The sequence below is a fragment of the Sorex fumeus genome, unplaced genomic scaffold (genome assembly GCF_029834395.1).
Source record: "Sorex fumeus unplaced genomic scaffold, SorFum_2.1 ptg000030l, whole genome shotgun sequence".
Taxonomy (NCBI): domain Eukaryota; kingdom Metazoa; phylum Chordata; class Mammalia; order Eulipotyphla; family Soricidae; genus Sorex; species Sorex fumeus.
Genome location: NW_026606087.1, coordinates 9,312,985 through 9,318,984, shown reverse-complemented (window position 1 = coordinate 9,318,984; position 6,000 = coordinate 9,312,985).

The following is a 6,000-nucleotide window of genomic DNA, read 5'->3' as shown; positions in this document are numbered from 1 at the left end:
GGACGCTGTCTCATTTGCCAAGGTGTTGAAAATCAGATGGCTGGACATGTAATGCGATTTGGAGATAATCACTGAACTAGAGTCATTATTGACTGGATTCCACGAGATGTCAAAAGATCACATGGCCGCCCACCTACAAGATGGTCAGACTTCTTTGTCAAGACCCTGAATGATCGGTTTGAGGCTCTTTGTGTTCCTTGAGTGAGCAGACGCCATTGGGCTACACTAGCATGCGACAGGGATGAATGGAGACGTTACTGGCACCCGCTCAAGCAAATCAATGAGTAACAGGATGTCAAGTGATCAAGTGATAACACAATAATGTAATCTTTTTTCTATACAATTTTTAAGTTGATTCAATGATGTTCTTTGTACCTTATGCATGCACACACACACATGCCCACACTTACATGCATGCACTCACATGCATACATGCATGCACACACACACATGTGCATAGACACACACACTCATATGCATACACAAACCATGACAGGACCCAATCTAATCCCAGGTATTGCATTTACATATCTCTTTAGCCTTTTAGTCAGGAATGTTTTCATAATCCTTATCTTCAGTTACAAGAACATCTTAAAGTCCAGTGACCCTATCCCAACTTACTCTATTTATGTGCTTCTGTAGGCTGCAGTGTTTGTATAAATGGTGTTGTGTCCTTCTCAGTATATTGTATTGACAATACATCTGTTTGCCCTTCATTGGCATATTATTTTGATCAAAGTGTTGTCTAGTTTACCACTCTAATTACTGCGTATTTTTTGCCACACAACTACAGAACTGTTGGCAGAGGTACAATCTAAGACTGCACACATCACTATCTCCTTATCAAAATGTCACCTTTCCAACTCTTCCTGACTTGCCAGAAAGCTAAACAGGTGCTCCTGGCGCCATCTATAGGAATTTAGAATCATTGCAACAAGAGGATGAAGAATCAATTTGCACTTTCTCCCCCTCTATCTTGGCCTTTTCTTTCTCTTTATTATATTATTTAACATTTTTTATCCTTTATGAGGTTAATTTGGTTTAAAAAGGTATTAAATTTTATATGTTTTAGGATTACAGTGTTACCACACCGTGCAGGAAGGGATGGTGAAGAAGGCTGGGGAAGGTGGAGAAAGTGTCTATTATTGAAATTAAGGGCAATGTACTCCTATAATTGGAAAATGGCCTCTAGGTGTTTATTACAACCTTTCAGTTCCAAAACTACCTCTCATGTTTGATCTATAGGATAAACTCTCACCCCAAAGTTCAAGGAAAAATAACTGAGTGCTGAAAGTAGGTAAATAGTATGGTACCATAGTGCTGAAAGTAGGTATACGCAATGACCTTTTAGTATCTGTATTGCTAACCCTAATGTCCAAAAGGAGGGGGGAAGAGGGGAGAACCAGATGATATGCAGGTTTCATCCTGGGCATTAGAAGTCATTATCTTTCCTTAAAGCACAAACTTCTTTGCCTTCTTTGACATAAGATCCATTTTTCCTTCCTACCTCATTGCAGCTGAGATGAGGAATTTTTGAGGAAGAACCTGTTAAGGATGCTTGTGGATGGCTACTGTGCTATATTATGTGGAAACAACCAAGTCGAGGTGACCATAGACCCAAGGATTTGTCTGGAGCTCAGGCATACGTGCATCACTTGTTCTGGCTTTCTAAGATTCTGCATTAGTTAGGGTGTACTGCAGCAAGTAAATGAGGTCTAGATAATTCAAGGAGAAAGTGAGTCTATTGAAAATTGCTCCAGATAGTTGACAGAATGGATGGCAAGGCCAGAGAATTAAGCTGAGAGCTGGTATACCAGAGAAACTATCCCTGCATCCACAACCTGAGTTGCGAGCCTGTCCATGGGCACACCTCATTTAAAACCAGCACTACTACTAGAGAGACTTTTTCTTCTCTCTTTCTTTTAGTAATACCCCACCTCTACCCTACAAGGGATGCTGGGAAAATTAAGACTTCATAATACTTAACTTTGGGAGTGAGGAGTTGAGTTGTGTATCCTTAAGACTCCTGGGATGGAGAAATCGCCAAAATAGGAAAGAGAGTCAGATTCTACAAGTAAAAATGAATGAGAAATATTCATTACTATGTCCTTGACTTGCAAATGCCTAGAAACCATTAGGCAGAGAGGAGTGCTATGACTAGGTAACTCGGGATGATCATATACCTGGGACATTCCTGAAGTGTTTAGAACCTGGAGATGATGGGTTTCCTAAGACACTTTTCCCAGAAACCTGACATACTTGCTGCCTATATTTTGAAGAATGTTCCACTCATGCATTAAGAATTAGACAGTTGAATTCTTCCCTTGAGAGTTCCCCAGACAATTCTTCCTTACCTTGTGTTCTTAATGATGTTGGAGTCTGAAAGAAAGATGACAAAAGTGTAGTGATCTCAATTGGAAAAAAACACTCCAAGACACAATTATTGGTAAAGAAAAGTACTATTTTTTAATATATTCTTGAGTGTGTAGGTTCTTTTAAAATCAGTGACACTTCCCCTAACACGGTTCCTCCCTCATGCTCCCAAACCACTTTGGATCCAATGACCACTTCTAGAAAAGGCCCAAGAAGAACTCACCCTAGATACCCAAGAAGGGGTGGGACTTGAGAAATGGGCTTATGGTTCACAGAGCAATACCAGCAACCAAAGACTTTTCTTGAAGCAGCTGAGTTTGGCCTGTGAGTCCCTTTGTCCCTCCTTGGCCTAGATTACCCCAACTGTGCCCTATACCCAAAGTACCCTTCTTTTCTGTTTGTCTTAGAGCTTTTCCATCTCTATTGCTGAGATATCACAGTCTTGAATACATCCCCCACCCCCACCCCAGCAACTGTACAGATGGGAAAACTGTACCCAAAGTCACACAGCTCATTAATTGGCAGACCCAAAAATCTGTGTGTTCCACAGCCCAAATCATATATTGTATCTTCCTACTACACCTCCAACTTCCAAGAAAAGAATCTGCCCCCAGCTCTAGCAACAACTGGAGCAAACAAGTGGTGATGACAGGACAATAGGAAAGACCCAGCTGTCAGGGACCAGGCTGAGGGAAGCAAGTGAAGAATCGCAGCTTCTCAGTTACCCACCGTCAGAATGAGCACAGTGACAGACACCTACGCCTGTGCCCAAGATGGCTAGCAGCATGGAACTAAGCTTTTTTATTTTTACCATGATTCAAAGCTCCTGACCAACCGTGGCAGGCTCCAGAAGCTATGGCAATCATGAGATGAGTTGCCCACCAGCCTGGCCATCCAGTGTGCCAAATCTGCTCTTGGTTCACTTTTGACTTGATTCAGATGGGACCTCTTATGCAAAAATTGCTAAAAATCTGTCTCTGTGCTACACTGGAGACACAGAGGAAAGGACTCCCAAAGGTCCCCAGCATTGTTCAGAAACATTCTTGGCATGAGGAGAACTGAGTCCTGAAGAACAGAGACTCAAATAAACAGGCAGACACAGAGAGCAATGAGCAGGAGAATCTGTATGTTCCCCTGCCAACCAATTCCTGGGGGGGCGGGGGGGCAGAGACCACAGTTGGTGCAGGTACATCTCCCCCATGGAGTAAGCTTTAAGGCTGGCTGAGAAAGATGGAAACCCACAGACTGCAGTCTTTCAGACCCACAGAGCAAAGGCAGGTGTTTCAAAGAGAAAGCGGTTAGAGAGTAAAAAAATGCTGTCGCAAGTTCAAGACATTTGAGAACTAGAAGGTTTTTTTTTTAATTTGATTTGGCAACTGAAAGGTCATTGGTGGCTTTTTAAACTACTGAAGTTTGAAGAGTGCCTAAGAGGAATTAATGGAAATTTTTTAAAAAGAAACTTGGGCTGACAAGGGGAAAGTGATAGGAGCGACAGATAATAAGCAATTTGGGGTTCATTTTGAGGAAACCACCTTTGCTTATGTGTAGACTAGTTGTTCAAAAGTAACCCGTGGGGATAAGGGAAACTTGAGAAAGTGGAAGCAGTGGGATAAGTGATGGAGTAAAGTCTTGAAGAATCGGGGAGAGTAAGAAATGGGAGCTGAAGGGGAACTGGGTGCTGGGAGAGGGCAGAGGGAAAGGAGCAAGAGGGTAAGGAAGTGTGTGCTCTGGGGCCTTTCTTCTACGAAGCAGGCAGTGAGTCCAACATTTGCTGGGCGCAAAGAGGATGAGCACGGATGGAAAACAGGGTGAAATCAAAGATATGCCAATCAATACTGAGAACCCCAGAGAGGAGGAACAGGAAAAAAAGGTTGATGGGGGGGGGGGGGGCGGTGCAGGGAGATGAAAATAAATGCAACAAAAGTTGGAGGAGATTTCAATAAAAATTCAGAGGGGATGATGGGATTAAAATGCCTGTGGTGGTGAATCTTGTGTTCAGCTGGGGAGAAGAAACAGTCCAGGAGGAGTTCCCCCAAGCAGAGAGAGAGAGAACTGAGGTTGCGAAATGGGCAAGAGGACAAGAGGAACCCAGCAATTTAGAAAACCAGCAGGGAAGGACAGGGGTGGAGCTCCTGAAGGAATCAAGTCTCGGTTCAGGTTTCCCAGAGAGGAAACAGGACTTGGGGCGGGGGAGGGGGCAGGGGTGGCAGGTGAGAGGAATCCAGGCACAACCGTGGAGGAACCTACATGTGTGGAGCATGGTGAACACCTGTGGCCAGAAATGGGTGGAGAAGCCAGAGTCGCCAAGACTTACGACAGGGCCCGGTGGGGAGCAGAGCCTGTAGACGGTCTGATAGTGCCACCACTCATGGAGCTGCTGCCTGCACAGGCAGGCAGGGGTGATGGTGAAAACTGCTAGAATGCCCTTTCTCTGCACATCTCGCTTCAAGGGTGATAGTGGAAACCGCTAGAATACCCATTCTCTGCACATCTCGCTCCCTTTGCCTCAATAGAAACCATGCCACCATGTTGTTCAGCATGCCCGCGAAGTCCAGCTTTCTCTCTAGAATGGCATTCTCTACCGTGAGGATCCAGAAACACATCCCATGACTCCATCCCAAGGCATAAAGACTGGACTCGCTTCAAGTGGGACCAATACGGGAATAAATCCAAAGAAAGATCAGCTCAAAACGTCAGCCCCTCAAGTCCATCACGTAGCTAGTAGGCATTTTAAAGAATATATCTTTTAAAAAAAAAGTCATATTCTGTTTTTTTTTTGCATGCAAACCCAAAACAAAATCAAGACCTAGAATATTGATATTGAGTACACAGGGAATTCCAGGGAGAAGGAGGTGAGGTGGAACAACCTGTGAAGGGACAGAGAGGTGCCCCAGGGACGTGTTGGGAGGTGAAGATGCTACCCACCCACCCACCCCCAGGACTCTCTAAAGGAAGCCCCTCAGCATGCAGGGACTTGGGTGGAATGGGAGTAGGTGATACTACAGTCTCCTCGCCCAGCAGGATGCCCTGGGACCAGGAGGGATAAAAAGAATTTCCCTCAGGGGTAGAAGGAAATCCCAATTTTTAACCATTTATTTCTGCTGCTTGTTTGTGGCCAATAGATACTCCTGGAAAGGCTCCAAGTCGGGCCTGAGACTGTGACCCCTTCCCTCTCCTGGTTGCCCACACAAAGCACCATGAAGTTCACTCTGAGAAGGTGGGGTGGGGCTGGGGGCATAAAAAAATAAAAAGAGGAACCAAGAGTTGTAATTAGTGAAGTAATTACAGAGGGAGCCTTGCCAAGTCAACTAATGAAAGAAAACCATTCGAAACTGGAAATAGTTGTGGACAGAGCCCAAACCATAAAGTTCCATGAGCCCCAAAGAGAAGAGAACTGACTCCAAAGATTGCTTGAGCCTGGCAAGGACTTAGTGACTGCCTGTTTGCCGAGGGGAGCTTGGCAGGTGCTGGTGAAATCGTGACAAGTCGATGGGACAGGCACAATGTGCTCTGCATCAGGCGGAGAAGGAAACAAGCAAGGCCACCGACTCACACGGAGAGGAAGAAAGTTCTCCCCACTCGAAATCCTCGCCTTCCCAAAAGCTGCATAAATAACCACATCCCTAA